The sequence below is a fragment of the Mirounga leonina genome, unplaced genomic scaffold, assembly GCF_011800145.1.
Source record: "Mirounga leonina isolate KUSES-001 unplaced genomic scaffold, KU_Mleo_1.0 Mir_83, whole genome shotgun sequence".
Classification (NCBI taxonomy): Eukaryota; Metazoa; Chordata; class Mammalia; order Carnivora; family Phocidae; genus Mirounga; species Mirounga leonina.
The window spans coordinates 1,598,748-1,620,836 of record NW_023270826.1 but is presented as its reverse complement, the minus strand read 5'-3'; the positions used below and the strand labels follow the sequence as shown (position 1 = coordinate 1,620,836).

At 43.0% G+C, this 22,089-nt stretch overlaps 1 pseudogene; it reads right to left on the bottom strand.

The window, feature by feature from the left end:
* Window positions 1-16,330: 16,330 nt before the first annotated feature.
* Window positions 16,331-17,960, bottom strand: LOC118002844 (annotated as a pseudogene).
* Window positions 17,961-22,089: the final 4,129 nt, after the last annotated feature.

Below are 22,089 nucleotides of genomic sequence, written 5' to 3'. Positions count from 1 at the left end.
GCTATGCAGGAACACCAGGCATGAATCAGACAAGGTTTCTGCCTTCAAGGAGCTTACGATGAATAAATCACACACTTGTAGGAAAATCTGCATTAAACAAATTGGTTTCCTCACTTGACTTTTGGTGAAATTAATTCGGCTAAATGACTTTGGGGGATTGATCTTCAGCAAATCAATCTGTTGCCCATGTGAGCAACTAGTTTTAGAATGTCACAAGTAATATACAATGAATACAAATAAGCTGTTTTGGTTGCTGAGAGGTAGGAGGAAAGAATTTCTAAAGGGACATTTGAATGGGTCTTAAGGAATGAGTAGGAGTGTAACAGACTTAGAGGGGAAAGGAATAGTGTGACACGGCCTGTATTGTGATAGCAAATTCCAGCACTTGAGCAGATCCTCTAGCCATGTTCCCTCGAGTGAACAAAAAAGTATTTTAGGTCCTTCTCGCCTTTCAAAAATGACTGTTTAGTTGGCCAGAAGCAAGCGTCATAACAAAGCCTACCAAATTAAACCAGCCATCTTTTTTTCAGTGGTTCCAACAGACCTCCGTTTGCCCTCCTCTTTGCCATCCTAGGCTTTTCCTATCTGCCACCACCGCCGGCTATGTCAAGAGAACATGAGTGGTGGGCGCCTGGGTGGCTCAGTTGGGTTGGGCAACTGCCTTCGGCTCAAGTCATGATTCTGGAGTCCCGGGATCGAGTCCCGCATCAGGCTCCCTGCTCAGCAGGGAGTCTGCTTCTCCCTCTCCCACTCCCCCCTCTTACGCTCTCTCTCTCTCTCACTCTCTCTCTCAAATAAATAAAATCTTTAAAAATTTTAAAAAAACAAAAAGAGAGAGAACATGAGTGGTGATCACAGGCATTCGAGTATGTTCCTCAGACTATCAGTCCCTACCCAAACCTGTACAAAGGCAATACATCGGTAAGGCCTTATAATTCCTTCATTTTCCTAGTCTGAGGAAAGCCCTTCAGGATCCAAGTCTAGGATTCCTCCTCCCAAATTCTTGCGATAGTCATAAAACAATTCTCTCTTAAAGGGAGTATGCCCTTTATAGACAAAAACGGCCCACTCTTGACGTTACTCAAATAAAGTCTGCCCTCTCTGGCCTTTTATCGGAGGAGGATATCCAGCAACCAAATTCGATAGCCAGATGGCTAAGGTTTCTGAACATCCGGCACTTTGTGGTGTCACTCAAGTGTATCATTTTTTTTCTAAATACTTTTTTTTTCTCTTCCTCTGTTTCTCTCCACACTGGAGCCTCCACCCATGAAATTGAAAGATTTCTAGTAGAAATTCCTTTGTTGCATCAGCTTTGGAAATATGGATTACAGTATTCTGTGAAAAACATTTATTACCCTGAACTGTGACTCAGACATTGTTGCATTTCTGGGGTTATAGATTTTCCTTCAGCTAAACTAAGGCTCTAAGTCACAGTGACAGTTGTAATGTGTGTAATACCATAGTACCCGATTCTATTACACACATATTTTTGCTAGAGGTTTACGATGTTAAAAATATTTCTTCTTTTTTCCAATACCTTTCTGTACCTGTTGTGTAAATATATTAGAACCTATAACACCAAAGTCAATTTCCAGATGAAATGTGCATAACAACAGTAGTTTGTCCCTTAAAGAAAAAAAAAAAGCGGGGTGGGGGGAGGGGAGTGCTGCATACAAGCTAATGATATTCAAGCACAATATTGAATTGTAAAAAAAGATGAATGAGAGAAAATGTGTATCATTGTGAGGGATGGAGAAGGTTACAGAAAGCTGAGGCCAAGAAAGGATTTATCATGGGTATTGCTGCAGGCATTGTGTTGAGAAATCTGCAGACTTATTTGCAAGTGTATTTTGTGGGAAAACAGAGCGGTCTACTGAGGAAAGAATTTCTAAAGATTATCTTTTATACAAGATTAAGATAAAACTTAACAAATATGTGAGAGAAATCGCAACTGATTCTCAAGGGAGCGGAACTTCCAATTCATCAGTGGGTCCTGTCAATTCCACAAATGCAGGAAGAGGTCTTTGTTAAAGTGCCATTGGTACCGCAATTTTTCAAGGTAGGTGAGAAAAGGCACACATGGAAAAATGAAGTGGACCTAATTAGCACACCCTCTTGCAAAGCCTTAATCCATCAGAATCATGCTAACAAATCCTTCCGCTTTTCTTTAGCAACCAAATTTTATTTAACATTCACAACAGTTCTCCTGGGCATTTAAGCGTATTTCTCTTTCTCCTATAAGAATCCAGTGTGACGAATGCTTTTATAGGGAAAAAAGCTGATGGCAGTCGACTAACTTACCCGAAGCAGAGTTTGAAAAGATAACCAGACCAGAGATATTCAGAAATTCCTCCTATTGACTAAGTTTTAACTTCTTATACTTTTTTTTTATCTTCTGCTTAATCAATAATAAAGCAAAATTAATCAAGTTGCATTTGATCTTCCCTTCCATAGCTCCTACAGTCATGTGGAAGTGGTAAATGATAAAATGATCTCAAGGAGACAGAATGAGAAGAACTGACAGACAGACTTACCCTGTCAGCTCTGTATTCCTCCGCACATGATAACGTTCACCTCAGAGTTTGTTCTCCTCTGCAAAAGAAAGAATAATTGTGATTTGTCCAATTTCAGCTCACTCGGTAATTACTAAAAGAAAACTTTGAGAACATATGGGCTTTCATTTTTTTGTGGTGTTTGTTTCTGTCCTGTTTCATTTGTAAATCCAGAATTCCGTAAAAAGAAAAATATTACAATTCCCGTGGTATGTATCAAGTACCATAAAAATATGTATGCCCTTTGATCTAGTAATTCTACTTAGGTGAATCCTGCTAAGAAAATTATCTAACATGCAAAAATATTTTATATGCAAAAGTATTTTATATGGAAATATATTTTCTATTTCCAATACAGAAGGAGGAAATACTCTCTTAATTACCTTCTCAATAGCTACATTCCTCCTCTTCTTTCTTTGATAATTCCCTTAATAATGGGTTTGAGTAGAATTGGCACATCCCAGAGATAAATCATGGAAATGATTAGTCCAAGAACAGGTATGAGACCTAGTTCTGTTCAAGGAGTTGTACCAGAAAGCCTCCTTAGAGGGATTCCCAAAATAGAATTACTTAGTGAAAGGGTATAAATATTTTTAAAGCTCTTAGTATTTGGCAAAGTTTTCCTCTCTTCCTCCCCCTCCAAAAAAAAAAGTACATTTTTTTAAATTCCTATTCTCCCTGCCCCCTTGCTTCCTGCTTTGAATTCAACCACGTAGAAACGTGAAGTCTGGAATTGTGGCAGCCGTCTTGAAACTATTATGGAAGGGCCTGTGAATCACAGATATTGGCCTGTCACCCTGATCAACTCTGGAGCCATCTGCTTTCAGACAGCACTCCAGAAGTATTCTAACTGAAATACACCAGTGCAATAAAATATTACAGTTTTTCAAAATGATGCTTATGAATTTTTTTGATATGATGAAAAAGCTTATGATAGAACATAAAGTAAAAGACTGGCAGGTTACAAATCTGAATTTAGAATTGTAATATCAGCCATGTGCAAAGATGTATAGAAAAAAATGGGAAACGGACAACACAAAATGTTATGAATATTTGCCTCTAGATAATGGGATCATAAGCCATTTGTCCCTCTGCTTCTTTGTGTTTTTCTCTATTTTCCAAAATCTATATAATCAGTTTGTATTACTTTTACTATCAGAAGAAAAAAAGATAAACAATAAAGACTCTTATGAGATCAGAGAGTTAAACTAAGATATTATATACAAACTCAAAAATAGTACCGGGGTAAATATGACCAAGTATCATTTTCTAGCCTAAGAGCCATGACTTCTGATCATCTCCAAGGCCCTCACTTATCTTTGTAGCCAGAGGGGGGAAAAATTGTTGCATTAAGTACTGCCTCCGATCACTAGATTATCTAATCTCACCAGTAACAAAATAATCACAACTTTTTCTTTTAAAGAATAATAAATTTTATTTTATTATTTTTACAAAAGCAATATTTGCTCTTTGTGGGGAAAGAAAAAAAAACTCCAAGCAAAACAGAACACATTCTAGAAGTAAAAGCTCCCCACCACACACCAGCCTTTGGAAGTAAACACTATCAGTGTATCAGTGTGCATTTTCCCATTCTGCTAGGGCACGTACAAACTTTGAAGAAAAAACAAAAAAAACACACAAACTCTAACTATGTAAGTTCTTACAAAAGTTGCCCTTTATCCCCCCTTGGCAATATATTGTGGACATTTTTCTATGTCTGTATATATAAGATTACTTCATTCCTTGTAATGGCAGCATGGTGTTCTATTGAACAAGATTACCACAATTTATTTAATGGACATTATGGTTGTTTAGAATTTCTATTACTGAGTTTGAAGGGACTATCAATAATATTCTTCATTTTCCTATTGGATTTCAGAATAATTAAAAGACGAAGACACAGGATTCAGATATAGAAATCAAATGTCACTTCCATTACCGATTTAAGCAGGTTCTAGAGAACATGGCTTAAGTGTGAGAGCCAAATGAGCTTGCTAGTAAGATCCCTACCACCACCATCAGAATGTAACCCCAAAACCACAGGTTACCCCAAAGGTCGGAGGTATGATCAAGAGCTGATAAGAGCACAACTTCATGCAGGCAAATCCAATCAAGGAGAGGGGGAGGAAGGGGCCAAACAGAAAGTTCTCAGCCCTTTGTTCCAAACACACAAATAAAAACAGTTTCTCCTCCCCAGGGTTAAGGTAAGTGAGGAGATGGGGCAAAAGGACAAGAACATTAGTCTGGTGGAGTTCCCCCCACATGCAAACATGAAGCCCGGAGAAAGGATGCCTCTGCCCTCACTTGTCCCAACAAGTGAATTTCCTTGTACAAATAAGCTTGTGCTATTATTTGAGTACCACTGTAGGACAAACTCCTAGATTGCTAGATCAAAAGTCTATTTAAAATCTCAAAAGGTATTTCAAAATTCCCTTCAAAAAAGTGGTATTGGTAGGAGTTAGTTGGACAGTTAGGTAGTCAGGGGCCAGGGTCCAACAAGAAAATAGGGAGTCAGGACAGCTTAGACAAAACAGCTCTAACATCCTGTTTTGCAGCTTAGACAGGACTACGCTAGCATTCTGTTTTGCAGCCTTTGCAGAAATGACTTCTGCAGAATGTCCTAAAGTAAGACAATTAATCACAAAGCATTTGTCCCTATCATGGGCAAGGAGCAGTTAAAGACATCAGCCCCCAGATGTCAGCACAAAAGATCTTCAGCACACTGACATTAGCCTAATAGGTAGACAGATATGTGACCAAAGCCCTGATTGGCATGACTCAGCATACCCTAGTTGCTTAAGATAGTTCCACAAAAGAGCTCATAAAAACCCCTAACTTAGAAACTCCAAGGGCACCCCTCTAGGGTCCCCTCCCTCTCCAGGAGCTTTATACTATCACTCAATAAAACTTTGCTTTGCTGCCCACCACTCTTCATCTGGTCTACCTCTTCATTCTTCGAAGCGGCGCAACCAAGAACCACAGGCGCTAAAGGCAGAGAAGTCCTGCAGTAGTATCAATTTATACTCCCACCAAAAGAGGATAAGAATGCTCCTTCTGCCCCTTCTAGCCAACTACCCACAATATTTTTCATCTTTATCAATCCGTTATACAACAATCTGTTGTCTTAGACTACCAATGAAGTTGAGCACTTTTTCATAAATTTCCTGGGCATTTATATCTCTTCTTCCATGCCTGCCTATTCAGGAACATGAACTTGTTTTTCCAGCAGTGATATCCCATTGGTTTTCACCTTCCATCCTCTCTTGCCAAGTCCTCTAGCAAACAACTGTACAGATTTATGAGACGTCCAGATGGGGTTAGAGGTGGCACCTCCGGGAATGAACTCAGGTTTTCCTGGAAATAAAAGCCAAGCAAACATGTTCTTCGGCTTTTATAAAACCACATCCCAGTGAAATTATTTAACCAGTCTGTACACAACTACAGTATTAAATGCCCAAGTACCATCAGGGGTCAAGAGGTCAAACTTGAAGTCTAGCTCTGCCATTTAATAAACTTGGTTATCTGGGGCAATCCACTAAATCTCTAAATTCCAGTGGCTTCTTCCAGCACATGAGAGTAGAATGAGATGAACAAGATAGGAAGTTTTCAAGATTTCTTTTTAGCAGCAGAACTGTTATGTGAGTTCAAAATATAAAAGAGAAAAAGTGACTCTGTTTGAAGCCAAGATGGAAGACCCTAAGCCTCAGCTAAACGGCATCCAGCTTGTCCCCCCACTGGACCCTGATGTACTCCTCAGAGAATTCTTAGAACCCCATCAGACCCAGTTTGAAAACCACTGGGCTTAGAACTATCAAGTACCTCCCAGCATGACTCCAGATAGTCAGGATTTAAATGAAGGACAATTCTGGGGTGCCTGGGTGGCTCAGTCATTAAGCGTCTGCCTTTGGCTCAGGTCATGATCCCAGGGTCCTGGGATCGAGCCCTGCATCGGGCTCCCTGCTCCACGGGAAGCCTGCTTCTCCCTCTCCCACTCCCCCTGCTCGTGTTCCCTCTCTCGCTGTCTCTCTCTGTCAAATAAATAAATAAAATCTTAAAAAAAAAAATTAAGGACAATTCTGACTCACTCTAGTATATAATCAAGTACTGATGCATTTCCTAAGGGCCGGTTTTATTTTCAGGTGCTTCTAAATTTGAAGATAACTTAGTAAAAGAAAAACTGACACAAATAGCATTACCATCTGTAACAGAATGACTAGGTTAGAATGGACTCTAGGAGCTCTTGAACACTTAAAATACCTAGATTTGGAAATATCTAATATTAGTGTTTTATAAGATTACCTTATGGGGACCATAGGATCAAGCCTTGCCCTAAAGGTAAGGGTGGGGTTTCCCCTTGATGGGACTCATGACTTATATTATTGATTGGCTTAAGAAGACATCAACACAACAGCAGAAAACAGGCCTTAGGAAGAAGCCTTAAGAGGGGTGAGGAAAGAGTGTCCTCAGACTGGCTGCATAATTTGTGGAGCTCAGGCCAAAATGAAAATGTGGAGCCCCTTGTTCAGTAATTACTAAGAACTTCAAGATGGCAATGGCAGAGCATTAAACTATGTGTAAAATGATTATTTTTTTAAGATTTTATTTGATTTTTTTATTTTTTTTAAGATTTTATTTATTTGACAGAGAGAGACACAGCGAGCGAGGGAACACAAGCAGGGGGAGTGGGAGAGGGAGAAGCAGGCTTCCTGCTGAGCAGGGAGCCCGATGTGGGGCTTGATCCCAGGACCCGGATCATGACCTGAGCTGAAGGCAGACGCTTAACGACTGAGCCACCGCGGCGCCCCAAGATTTTATTTATTTGAGAGAGCACGTATGCACGTGCAAGTTGGGTAGGGGGGGCAAGAGCAGAGGGAGAAGGAGGGAATCTCAGCAGACTCCATGCTGAGCGCAGAGCCCAATGCAGGGCTCGCTCTCAGGACCAGGAGATCATGACCTGAGCCGAAATCAAGAGTCGGTCACCCAACCGACTGAACCACCCAGGCATCCCTATGTGTAAGATGATTCTAAGGGCGGAACCTTCTGCAACTGTACAGATGGTTCGTCTGCCAGTAAAGCTGGGCTACCACCACCCCGAGGTCTAATAGTGAGTTTGGCCCAGACTCTGAGGAATAGTGATGCCTGAGGCATGTGTGGTGTGAGCATGAATAAGAGGAAGCTAAGTTGACCCTCAGAAGAGCCTGGGAGCGGGCGCCTGGGTGGCTCAGTCGGTTAAGCGACTGCCTTCAGCTCAGGTCATGATCCTGGAGTCCCGGGATCGAGTCCCGCATCAGGCTCCCTGCTCGGCAGGGAGTCTGCTTCTCCCTCTGACCCTCCTCCCTCTCATGCTCTCTGTCTCTCATTCTCTCTCTCGCAAATAAATAAATAAAATCTTTAAAAAAAAAAAAAAGGAGAGCCTGGGAGCGAGGCAATGAACTGTAGGAAACCTGGCTCCTGACCTGCTAAGGAGTTAAGTAAACTGTTCTCTGCATGTCACTGCCTTTGCATTATCCAGGAGCCTTCAGGGAATCTCCTTAAAACAGTCTCCACTTACACTTTGGACTTTTGGAAAAGAGCTTCACAGAACTCCGATGGAAGAGCCCAGCTTCCTCTGCAGGGGACACATGGGGGGTCACAGAAGGGGACAGCTGTGCCTAGCAGGAGAGGGTGAGCACAGGTAAATAAGCATGAGACGATGTGAGAAGGGCCAGGAGAGCGCCACACCACAGGCCGTGCAAACGCCGATAAGAGAGGGATGGTTTCCTGGGAGGGCATCAGAGAAAATCAACCTGAGGAGAGAGCGTGAGAACGACCCCGCAGGAAAGCACGGGTGTTGGCCAGTGGGCAACAGCACCACAAGCAAAGGAAGTTGTCACAGACCAACACGCTCTGCCACGGCCTTGGCTTTCGGGTACTTCAGAACGACCCACAGAAGTTGTCCTAGGCTTCCTTTGACATAGGATGTGCTTTGTCACGGTCTCGGGGAAATCACTCACTGACCAACTGATGGGGAATTAATGAAACAGTGTGCTTTTAGACTTCTTTGTAAAGATATTTTTCAGAATTTGTGTCAGATAACTGCCGGGCCCCAAGAATGACCCGCTCACAAGGCTACTGATGGCAAATGACTTCATGCTCGGCGGGCCTGAAGCGATTCAGTCGGCGCTATTTTTGCTGAGCTCCCAAAATTTCACAAAAGACTTAAATAAATAAATTAATAAGTGTGTGGTGTGTGTTCAGTGGATAAACGCTGCAGGCAACGAAAGCAGGTGAAGCATTCGCAGCAGAGCGATGCCCATATCTCTAATGTCACCTATATCTTTGCCTTTTGTCCCTGAGTCTGTCTCAGTGGTTTCCGTTTTTACCTATAAGAAGCCAGACATCTGTTTGAGTGGCCCCAAGAAGAATAAACACACACACACACACACAAATGAAGTGAGCAACACAGACCTGCCTAACGCTTCGCTGGGGACAGCCGAGAAGGAGGGCTGAGCCGCTCACCCCAGCACAAACAACTCGGCACTTTCATTTCTCACGGTCTTTCTTCTGCTTTGGCGGCTCTGGGAGTTTCTCTTGCTCCCTTTCCACCCAGGTCCCAGGTTCCTGGTCTTCTCATCTCCCAACACCACCCCCCAACTTTCAATTCCTTACCCTCTTATCACACTGAGCAATTCCAATTGGGTCTCATCGCTTATTCCAAATTAACTTGGCTAGACTCATCAGAGGATCCACATTTCTTAGAAGCTGGACTGATGATCACTTTTGTCCTTGGGGTCTCCTTCCTTATCCCAAATGTCTTATCAGTGTATTTACCCAAACAAGTAAACATTGTGCATTCCCAGGAGGAATTCCGGTGAATGCAGGGATCTCCTTACAGAAGAATAGAAATGGTTCTTTAGGGAGGTTGGAGTGAGGCATACTCCCTTGGGTTTATACAGAAGGGTTCCTCCTCTATTTACAGAGAGTTAGCAGGACTATTGCCAGGCAAAGTTTTGCCCACGACTACAGCTTCAAGAAAATCCAGCCAGGCCTGTAAGAAGTTAGAGTCGCTGCATTTGCAAGATTAGGTTGTGTCTCTGCTTTGAGGTCTCAATAATTGATGGAAGAAGGTGGAATAAGCAAACTGAGCTTTCTGGAGTCTAGGCCCACTTTGTAACGTCTGGGGTGGCGGAGGAGGAGTCTTCTTGGCAGACAAGCACATCTTTTTTTTTTTTTTTAAGATTTTATTTATTTATTTGACAGAGAGAGACACAGCGAGAGAAGGAACACAAGCAGGGGGAGTGGGAGAGGGAGAAGCAGGCTTCCTGCGGAGCAGGGAGCCCGATACGGGGCTCAATCCCAGGACCCTGGGATCATGACCTGAGCCGAATGAAGGCAGATGCCTAACAACTGAGCCACCCAGGCGCCCCAGCAAGCACATCTTTTTTAAAAGCATTTCCTGTTCCTAAAACATTTCCTTCATCAAGTCCCTCCCACCTAGCCATTGCCATTGGCTTCCTATTAGCCTGCAGTCGAAAGACCAGAATTCAGGCCCTCCACCGTTTGACCTAACCTTATCTCTGACCCCTCCCCAAAAGGACCCTCTGCTTCTGCCATCTGACTGAGCATCCTTCTCCAGTGGGTGGATACTTCTCTACTCTCTTGCTTCTCTTCCAAAAATGCTTTCTCACCATCCAAAGTCTCATCCATCTGCTAGGTACATGTATCTTTTCTTATTTGACTTTACTTCACTTTTTTTTTATCCTTATCTGTGTGCAATGAATATGTATTGCTTATGTTACTTTTAAAGTTACTTTAATTTTTTAAAAACATTTAGCTCAATTTTCAAAAAAAGTTTAAATTTTCCTTTCACCATAATTATCCCAATTGGGAGAAACATTAATAATAATAATAATAGCTAGCATTTATTAATACCTACAATGAGCCCACCTCTGTGCTAAGCATTTATTTATAAATACGTCATCTCATTGACTCTCCACAGCTACCCTATGAATAGATGTTCCCAATGTACAGATTAGAAAACTGAGGCTCTACAAGGTAATGTTATATAACTTACATGGGTCTCACTGCGGCATATGTCAGAGCTGGAGTGTGAACCCAGCTGATCCCCCAGTCTCTGCCCTTAACAACCACTTGCCCTGAGCTGGTCCAAAAGCCAAGAGCCACGGACTGCCTTTGTATTGTAAATAATTGCATATTTGTCACTACTCCTACACTGTAACTTCCTTGAAAGCATTTTGGAGTTTTTCCAAGTGTCTAGCACAAAATTCTACACATAATAAATATATTTAATTTTCCAAACAAGAAAATGAAGACCCAGAGAGATTAAGCAACTTGCCAAAGTCCCAGAGCCATTCTGACAGAGTTGGGATTAGAAACCATCATGTCCTGAGTCAGCCCTGGTAACTTTCCACTACACACACTGTCAGTGTTTAATATATATTTACTGAATGGACTTATTTCTGGGGTTCTCTTCATCTGATCTCCTTCTGGCCATATGATGTGGTCATAATTGCAAATTAGTTTGAATATTGATAATTATTGGAAACCTAAATTATGATTTAATAACTCAGTTTTTCAAGTAGGTTAAGTTGGCTAAATAAGAGTCAGTGCCTAATACAATAGAATTCTCTGCCAATGTTCATTTTATTTAATGGAAAATAATTTTAAAGCACTGCAAAAAATAGTGTCTATATCAGTAGTGGTAAAAGGTGCTGCATGACAGATTTGCTTATTTAAACTGAATATCTGATTTTATTAGAAGACACATGCTTCAAGTGAACCATCAAAGAATACCTAAATTGAAAATACTTTATATATATGTATGTATTCTATGACTGATATTGTTGAAAAGCTGTATTTTTTAAGTTATCCACACCCAGAAAAAAAAAAATTCCGAATTGAATAATTCTGTTTGCCTCAGAAACCACGGTCTAACCCCTTTACCACAAGCAGCTGGACGCCCTAACTCTGACCTGTGCCCAACCAAACCTTAGACATAGGTAACCAAGGTTACCAGAATTACATAGAAAGTCCCCTTGAGGGCATATATATGTAAGTGAATAAAGAGAAAACTTTCTGATCTTTAAAAAAAATTACAAAGTAATACATGTTCATTATTTTGAAAATTAGTGAAGTGAAACAAAATCAGCCACAATCCCATTACCAAGCAATAATCATCATAAACATGTTTATGTTTCTCCTTCCAGACTTTCCTCTATGTACATAAATGTATTTTTTTCACACACAAAAAATGGGATTATACTTTAACACAGTTTTATAAACTGCCCTTTTCCTTAACATATGGTTAATATCTTCTTACAACAGTAGGTTTGCATATACATTACTGTTTAATGTCCACACCATATACCATTGTCCATCTGCACCACAATGTGAAGTAGGTATAGACACTTGACTACACAACATAGGAGTAAGATGGCCTATCTGGAGGCTTTGGGTTGAGGTACTGGGGGGAGACATTGTAACAGATGCTCTTGTTGCCCCACTTTTTTAGGGCCCACTTCTCTTCTACAGCTGCCGGGGACAGCTCTTCTATATAATTCTTCAGAGGGTCCCAACTGGGATTGAACTCCAGTTACCCAGAGCTGACTATAGGTTTAGCCCCTTAACAGAATGTATTCTTGTTACTAATCTCTCTCCCACAAGGAGAACAGATGGTACCACAAATTACCACCCCATCAAGTTACCTGTAAATTTATTCAGCATCCACCTTGGATGACAAGGGATCCATCTCTCTGTGGTCTCCATCCCTCTTCTCTTCCCAGTTAGATCCTCTCAAGTTCTCCCACCTCTCTGCTCTGCCCCCAGGGCCCCAGCTCCAACTTAATGAAAACTAAAGCAATGAGCTGAGCTCCTGACTCCTTCCAGGCAAGGAGCATCAGGTCCTGAGGAAGCTTTAGATCTTTTATAATCATTACTAGATATTCTTCAGAATAGAATATCTACAAAGCAAACAGACCCTTCCTTCCCTTGTTAATATTGGCCACATCCAAGAGCACTGCATTTCCCATACATCAATTCCAATCCTTGCCTTACTGATTTCCTGAGTGCTCTCTTAGCTTAGTATTTCTCACTTTTTAAGAATTTAAGAAATGAGGCTGCATATGCAACAATATCCACAAAATTGTGGGGGGTTTTTATGCTGGTTATATTTTTCAACTAATTATTATAACAAACACATCACTACTAAAATAAAAAATGTTTAAGGGGCACCTAGGTGGCTCAGTCAGTTGAGCTTCTGCCTTGGGCTCAGGTCATGATCCCAGGGTCCTAGGATCAAGTCCTGCTTCGGGCTCCCAGCTCTGCAAGGAGTCTGCTTCTTCCTCTCCCTCTGCCCCTCCCTCCATTCATGCTCTCAATCTCTCTCTCTCTCTCTCTCTCTCTCTCTCAAATAAATAAAATCTTAATAAATAAATAAATAAAGTTTATGCATGTACCACATGAAATCATCCCAGTGGTACACATACCACAATTTGGAAAACACTATATTGAGTAAATAAAAACCACAGACTCAACATTTTAAGTAAGTCTCTGCTGTTTACTAAAATCTGTAGGCAAGAAGAAAGAAGAATACCCACACTTCAGTGTTTCAGCTCCCCACTCTTCTCGGTAGCTGCAAACAACACGCTATTACACATCTTTATGCGGAACAAATATGCAGAACTAGCTTAGTGACCTGAATAAGCCATATAAAGGGTCTTTTCCAAGAACTGTTTTTCTTCCCAGTCGAGTGAGAGTCTCTCAGATCCGGGGGACCTGTGGAGAGAGGCTTCTCAGGGCCAAGGGGAATGGGTACTTCCAGCATGAGGGGAAGCAGGGCAGCATTATTCCTTGTCGCAGCATTATTCCAACAAAAGTTCTGTATTCTACCCTTCCTTCATCTTGCCAATGATCTCATCCCTACCCGGAAAAGGGAAGAAGATGGGCCAAGAAAGGAAAAGGAAGGGATAAGAGAATCCTGTCTTGCCCCTTCTGAGCTATGGGCTCTCAATCAGTCCCCATGACTTGTTGCCTTTTGGTGTGCAGAACAGAAAATGCTGCCAACACACAGACGAAACCCAGTGGCAGCCTTGGGGAGAGAGGACCCAACTCCCCTCTGATGACTGACACGGCATAGACAGCAAGTAGGTATCTGGGTAGCAATGGCCTCCTGGGCTGCCCTGCCTGGTTAGTACAACCACCTGCTGCCACCCAGGGCCTCTGCTGACAGTGTCCAGAGGTACCATCTTACCCCCACGTCTAGCAATCATGTTTCTCCTGCACTTCCAAAAGAATTAGCTAGACGGGAAACAAAGTGAATTTTATACCTATCAAATATGTAAAGGCACCTCAAATTCTGTGGGATATTTTTATGATTATGAATGTAGTAGATGCTTCATGAGGAAATTTAATCTTTTTAATATTTTCATTTATTTATTTGAGAGACAGAGAGCACACACAAGCAGGGGGAGCGGCAGGCAGGGGGAGAGGGAGAACCCAGAGCAGGACTCGATCCAGGATCCTGGAATCATGACCTGAGCCGAAGGCAGACACTTAACCGACTGAGCCACCCAGGCACTCCAGAAATTTAATTTTTTAATGTTAGGTTTTTTAAATCTGATAGGTATAAAAGAGCAAGGGAAAAAATCATCCCCAAAGGTAATATCACTTTTTGCTATTTTAGCATTCTCTCCAGTTTTTTTCTGTGCATTTTCACATCCTCAAAGATTGAACTGTATGTTCAATTTTTATCAATATTTTAGTGGAAATATTTAATACTCTTACGGCTAAAGTATGATGTGTTTATTAGAAAGAACATAACAAAAATAAAGAAAAAGAAAAATAACCATTCATGAGCCCACCACCCTCAGACAACAGCATTAATATTTTTATTATTTTAGGTATAGTTTTTTTTTCAATCCTGACTCATTTACTTAACTTTCTACATAAGCATCAAATTTTATGCAAACATCATTTGTTTGTGGGGAGGTCATAATAACTTTTTTTAAGGTAGGCTTATTGAAATATACTTTCTATACAGTAAAATTCACTATTTTTAGGTGCACCGTACCACGGGCTTTGACAAATATATAGACTGCCACCAAAATTGAGATGTTTTCATTAGCATTTTCATCACCCCAAAAAGTTCCCTCATGCCCTTTGTCTGGAAGTAAACGTCATTTTGAATAGCTTATATTCTTATGTCTACAAAAACCTGCGCATAGGTTCTCAGTCAGTAGAGCATGCAACTCTTGATCTGAGGGTTGTAAGTTTGAGTGCCATGTTGGGTGTAGAGATTACTTAAAAAATAAAAATTAAAAAAAAAATCTGTACATAAATATTTATATCAGCTTTATTCATAATTCCCCAACATTGGAAACAACCAAGATATCCTTCAATAGGTAAATGGATAAACAAACTGTGGCACATCTATTCAATGGGATATTATTCAGCAATAAAAAGACATGAGTCATCAGGGCACGAAATAACATGGAGAAAGAAGCATACTAAGTGAAAGAAGTCAGGCTGAAAATCATGATTCTGATATATAGCATTCTGGAAAAGGCAACATTTCGGGGCACCTGGGTGGCTCAGTCGGTTGAGCGTCTCCTTCGGCTCAGGTCAGGATCCCAGGGTCCTGGGATCGAGCCCCACAACAAGCTTCCTCCTCAGTGGGGAGTCTGCTTCTCTCCCACCCTCACCCTCTCCCTCTGCCCCTGCCCATGCTCTCTTTCTCTCTCTCTCAAATAAATAAAATCTTTTTTTTAAATGGAAAAGGCAATATTTAGAGATATTTCTCAGGGCTAGACATCTCTTCATCTGATGACGGTGCTCTGGTACAAGGCCGGAGCCCAGAGCAGGGAGGGACTCAGGAGGTGGTGGCCCAGGGCCCACGGCCCAGGTAGTGGGCAGCAGTATGTGGGCGGTCATGCCCTTCTTGCAGGCCTCAAGGATGATCTTGAAGGGTCAAGCAGGGGCCTAAGCTATGTCTCTAACAAGTTCCAGTGTCAACCAACTAGACCCCAAGACCTGACCTTTACTGCCCGCCTGCTTGTACTCACTAACCTTTGTCTTACATTTTTCCTTAAGCTCTTATTTCTGGTTAACCTCTTAACTCAGACAAATGAAACCCAAAACCACCCCTCAGGTGACGGCGAGTACCCTGACAAGACTTGCAGCCAGCCCAGCCCAGGCACCCAGACTGTTTGACTAAACCCCTGACTCTTGCTTATGCAGATGGACTGGGAAGTGACCCGGGGAATGACTGGCAATTGCCTTTACCTCATCATAATACTAAAATTTCTGCCCAAGGAGGAGCCTCCGCCTCATTTATGTAACCATACAATGTGTGTATGGGCATGTTTCTTTCTTTTTTTTTTTAAATATTTTATTTATTTATTTGACAGAGAGAGACACAGCGAGAGAGGGAACACAAGCAGGGGGAGTGGGAGAGGGAGAAGCAGGCTTCCCGCCGAGCAGGGAGCCCGATGCGGGACTCGATCCCAGGACCCGGGGACCATGACCCGAGCCGAAGGCAGACGCCCAACGACTGAGCCACCCAGGCGCCCTGGGCATGTTTCTTTAAGGCACATGCACAACCTTACACTGGCCTCCACATACGATGACAAGGCTTCCCTCTCTAAATATTCATCCTAACCCTAAACAAAAGGTACCCATTCATCCCCCTACCAGGGAATCACGGCTTTGGAAGCCATTCCTGTGATCTCCTTATTTGCTGCAAATAAAGTCTTCTTTGTACGACAACTCACCCGGTGCAGTTTTTATGACTCACCAAGGAGCAAGCTCACGTTGGTTCCGTTACACCATGACCGGAACTGCTCGGCGACCCCCAGCCACCAGGTCCCCGAGCAGCCCTTCAGAACAGGGACCTTTGGGCGGCACCCTCAGGGAACCCATTCTTCAAATGTCATCACATTACTAAAAGTGATGAGGTTACATGAGCAGCGAGCAGTGTGGCAGACAGACCCCGTCCCAGCACAGAGGTCAAGGCTGAAGCAGTGGAAGCAGGATCGAGTGCTTCTCTACTGACATTCTCTGGCTTGGGGCCCAGCTCCCCCATCCAGGGACACTGTAATTGAATAAAAAGTGATCATGTGCCCTGGGAACTCCTGCTTCTTGCAACCCTGCTTCTTCCTGGCAGCCTCGAGCTACTTCTGCTCTAAGCAGAAAAAGTCAGGGGTCCTCAGAAAAAGACAAGACCTAGCTTTCGTGACACTAAAGAAGTCATTTTAGGCCTCCAGCTATTTCCCCATGATCTACGCCCTATTCGCCCAAACACACTTCTCGAAGAAGTTTCTGGAAGGTGTCAGAATTACAAAGAAATGCAAAAATCACAGTAGTTAAGGATTCGAAGGGCACAAAGGGAATGCAAAAACTAACAGTCTCCACCAGGCCAGGAAATAGGATAATGCGGACAATAAATCTGTGGTAAAACTCCCAGTGCTATTTCAAAAGTAAGCAAGACCCTGCATTCCTAACCTGAGTTAAGGAACCCGGGATCGGCTCTGAGAGCATGCCTACCACCCCTTCTCCTGGTCCCACGGTTACTGCTGCTTCGTTATAAAGTCTCCACCCCAGGAGGAACACAGGCACATAACATAAGGATATGTGTGTGTGCGTGTGTGTGCGTGTGTGTGTGTAGGCAAGTTTTCTAAGTAGGACTGTGCAATCTCACACCCGCCTGCCTTTACCACTGAGACAAATCGTCCCCTTCTGAATATTCATCCTAAACCCTGAATAAGAAAAGCTGCTCACCCCTGCTTGGGGAGTCACAGCTTTGGAAGTGTGCCCCGTGATCTCTATTTGCTGCAAAGAAAGTCTCCTTGGTGTGACAATGCCACCTGGTGGATCTCTACCTGTAACTCAGCAAGGAGCGAACTCAGCGTTAGTGTGGACAGTATGTCATCTCTGATGAAGGTAAGTCCGGCTCCTCTGTGATCTTGGCCTCCCTGAGCTGCTCCTCTTCCGTCAGTGGCCACTCACACTGGGGCCTCTTTCACCGCCTGGACTGGCCCTGCCTCCCCTGAACCCGAGGGAACATTATGTGTGCGCTCAGAGACTGACCCATGGACTTCAGACTGTGAGAGCCATCACCCTGCAGTCCTGGCCATAGCAGTGCCTTTTCTTCTCGGGCCTTCTGAGAGTTGCCAGCAGTGCTGACCTTCGGAGGCCTCGAGCTCTTGGGAGGCCCCTCATTGGTCTGGTGATTCTTCAGTGCTTCCTTCTTGGCTCTTCGGCTTCTCGGCACTGATGTCAAAGCCAGGGCCACCTCGTCCACTGTGTCTGATTGTCCTCTGGATACTCATCATCTCCAGAATCCTCTGTGAAACCCCCGGAAGTCATGTGGTAGAACTCCTCTTCCTCCTCTGCCCCCAGCCCAGAAAGGTCATATTACCTTCCTTCCCAGACTGCAGTACCACCAGTGTGCCCACACGAAGCTCGGTGGGACAGAGGAACAAGGGCAACGTCCCAAGGTGGGGTCAGAGGACACAGGGCTAAAGTAAAGCAATGGAGGAAGGGAAGGTGAAGGAGGTGAGATCAGAGAGATACCTAGGGCCAAATCACTTAGGCTTAGGTAGGGACTTCAGACTCTAAGAGTGATGGGAAGCCATTGGAGGGTTTTGAGCAGAAGTGAGTTGTTGTGAGAAGTGATTTACATTTTTAACTAGGTCACTCTGGAAAATGTTTAGCCAATAATCTGTAGGAGGACATGATGAGCAGCCTCTAAAATGGTTCCCAGCAATTCCTATCTCCTCGTGTGAGTGCAATGATATTGTGACTTATACGTGATTTAATGAGAAATATACATTCGGTCTTCCCCGTGTTCTGAACAGAACTCCTAATACCCTTGGAATTTCCGAAGTGATGAGAGTGATGTTATTCAGAACAAACCCCTTACAACCACACCTCACTTTATATTAACAAGATGATTAAGAGAAAACCCCTAGGTAACCTAAGGATGAGGGCTGGTTGCCAGGGGAACCAAACTTGATTCTAGGATTGGAACTTCCAGCCCCACCCCAGCTCCAGAAAGAGAGGGTAGAGACCAAATTCAATCACCAATGGCCAATGATTTAACCAACCAAGCCTATGTAAGAAAGCCTCCTCCATAAAAACCCAAAAGGATGAAGTTCAGAGAACTTCTGTGTGCAGGAACTCGCAGAAGCAGCTCTGTCCCTCTTCCATGCACCTCTCTCTTCCACCTACCCGTTCCTGAGTTATATAGCCTCTTATTTTTTTTTAATTTTTAAAGATTTTATTTATTTGTCAGAAAGAGAGAGCATGAGAGAGCACAAGCAGGGGGAGCTGCAGGCAAAGGGAGAAGCAGTTTCCCCAGCAAGCAGGGAGTCTGACAGGGGGCTCGATCCCAGGACCCCGGGATCATGACCTGAGCCGAAGGCAGCCGCTTAACCGACTGAGCCACCCAGGTGTCTTGAGTTAAATCCTTTTATCAGAAACCAATAATCTAATAAAGAAATGCTTTCCTGAATTCTGGGAGCTTCTCTAGCAAATTAATTGAACCAGAGAAAGAAGTGGTGTGAACTTTCGATTTATAGCCAATTGGTCAGAAGCATGGGTGACAACCTGGATTTGTGATTGGCTCCTGAAAGCCCAGTTGTTTTCTCTTGTGAAACTGAGCCCTTAACCTGTGGGATCTGATGCTATCTCCAGGTATGGGCATACCTTGGAGATATTATGGCTTTGGTTTCAAACCACAACAGTAAAGCAGATATCGCAGTAAGAGTGAGTTAAATGGATTTTTTGGTTTCCTGGTGCATATAAAAGTTATGTTTACATTATACTCTAGTCTGCTTATTAAGTGTGCAATAGCATTATGTCCTTAAAATTTTTTTACATTCCTTAATTAAAAAATCCTTTATTGCTAAAATATGCTAACCATCATCTGAGCTTTTAGTGAGTCATAATCACTGATCACAGATCACCATAAAAAATAGAATAATGAAAAGTTTGAAATATTGCAAGAATACCAAAATGTGACACAGAGACACAAAGTGAGCAAGTGCTGTTGGTAAAATGGTGCTAATAGATTTGGCGAACACAGGGTTGCCACAAACCTTCAATTTATAAAAAACGTAAAATTAGACGAAAAAAATAGCAAGCAGTATTTGCAAAGTGCAATAAAGCACAGTAAAACGAGGCATGCCTACAGATAGTGTCAGAACTGACTCACGCTGTAGGACACCCAGCTGGTGTCACAGAATTGCTGGATATGTGGAAAACCCACACATCTGCCGTTCAGAAGGGTTGTGAGTGTAGCAATTTTGTGAGAGTAAAGGAGAGACAGACACACAAGAGGAAGTGAGCTTTTCCTTACGGTGTCCTCCTCTCATCCTCTCCCCCTTGAGCCTGGGCTGGGTCTAGTTACTTGCTTCTGACAGAATATTGCAAAAGTAATGCTAGGCCACTTCCAAGATTAGGTTACAGAAGACCAGGACTTTCTTCTTGTCCAGCCTCTCTCGCCTGCTCTCCACCTCAGAGCCCTCGCCTAGGGGAAGCCAGCTGCCTGATGAAGAGAAGGCCTCTGGAGAGGTCCCTGTGACCAGGACTGATGTCAACAGCCAATAGCCAAGGAGGACCAGAGGCCTTCTAACAGCAAAGCGAGCAAACTCGGAAGTGGATCCACCCCGGTGGAGATTTGAGATGGCGGCAGTTCAGCCAACCCCTTGATGGCAACCTCCTGAGAGACCCAGAAGTCAGAGAGCCCTGCGAAGCCGCACCTGGATTCCTGACCCTCAGAAACCCTCCTGAGATAATAACTGTTGCATCTAGGTTTTGGGGTAACTTGTCATGCAGCAGCAGATAACCAATACAGAAGGCAAGTTGGAAAGCAGGAAGACCGGGTTTTATAGGACATGGAAATGGTCCATCCCTCCTGGGGATAATGGCCATTTGGACTAGCACGGAGCAGGGGCTGAGGTAAGAACTGGTTGCACTGAAAATGACTTTTGCAAAGTACCACTTAGTAATCACTGAACAAGTGCTTATACCATTTCTACTCTTTCATAAGAATTAGGGGTGCCTGGGTGGCTCAGTCGTTAAGCGTCTGCCTTCGGCTCAGGTCATGATCCCAGAGTCCTGGGATCGAGCCCCGCATCGGGCTCCCTGCTCCGCGGGAAGCCTGCTTCTCCCTCTCCCACTCACCCTGCTTGTGTTCCTGCTCTCGCTGTCTCTCTCTGTCAAATAAATAAATAAAATCTTAAAAAAAAAAAAGAGCATATAAAATCTACATAATTAAAAAAAAAAAAAAAGAATTAGCCTAAGCAAGGACTAGAATTTCTGGAAAGACCAAATTGATTGACCCGGTTTAGGAGATGCCATGACGCAGTAAAAGGTTGTACGGCAGAGTCCAAATGACTCAGAAATATCTATATACCTGTGATGGGTTGAATTGCGCCCCACGCCACGCATAAAAAGTTGTGTTGAAGCCTTAATCCCGCATACCTCACACATAACCTGATTTGGAAATAGGGTCCTTATAGATGTAACTGAGAGAATACATTTCTGTGACTTAAAGCCCCTCAGCTTGTGGAACTTTGTTATCATGGCCCTAGGAAACTCAGACAATACCTGCAAGGTATTCTCCACCCACCGCCTTCCTAGGTTGTAAGGCACTGGAGTCAACCATCAAAGCTCATCCTTCAGCACCAACACAGTCGCACGCCCATAGGATGGTTCTGGAATGCTTCGTGGCAATGACGATGATGCTTTACTTTTCTTTTGTTGCTTCCAATACACAAAAGACGAGTCTGTGCTGAACCCATCAGAAATCTTTGCAATTATTGCTAATGGGTGACCAGCCTCTGGTTCATTCCACGATAAACGAGACCACTAAGAAGTTATCAGTAAGGGATTTATGTTTTAGTAGCATGTTTAATTATGATACAAGCATGACTGTCTCTTACACAGGAATTTAGCATGCAAGATTTACAGCTCTTAGCACAATTTTAGCCTTTGTTGTCTCGAAGAGCCTTGTTTCTGATGTTTTATTAGACTATCAACCTCTGTTAGATTGTGTCAGACTGCCCCCTACTGATGTGGTCTCATAATCTCATCCTGGCTGCCGTTGTATTGAGTTGGTTTTCAGAATGTGTTTCTTACCCGGGTCCCTAAAGCTACCCACCCTCATGCCCCAAAGAACACGGAGAACATTGCAGCAGTGGGGCGGTGGGGGGGGGGGACCTCTTATTTTTTTTTCTTTTAATAAACAACCACAAAATATATAGACATGAAGTTTTTTGTTTCAAAACACATCATCTGACCAGCTTAAGCTTGGAAGAGAAATTCAGTTTCCAGAATAAGAACGGATCAGGTTCTTTTCTTTCTTATTTCTTGAGGGTGGCAAACACCTTCAAGGGATAGCCTCTCTTTTCATGATTTGACAAGAGGGAAATTTTTTTTTTTTTAAAGAAAAGCAGATGAAATTTTAACTAATCCAACCAGCCAGAGAAAAGCAACATTACAAAAGGCACCTCAAAGGAAGGGTGGGATTTCTTTTCTG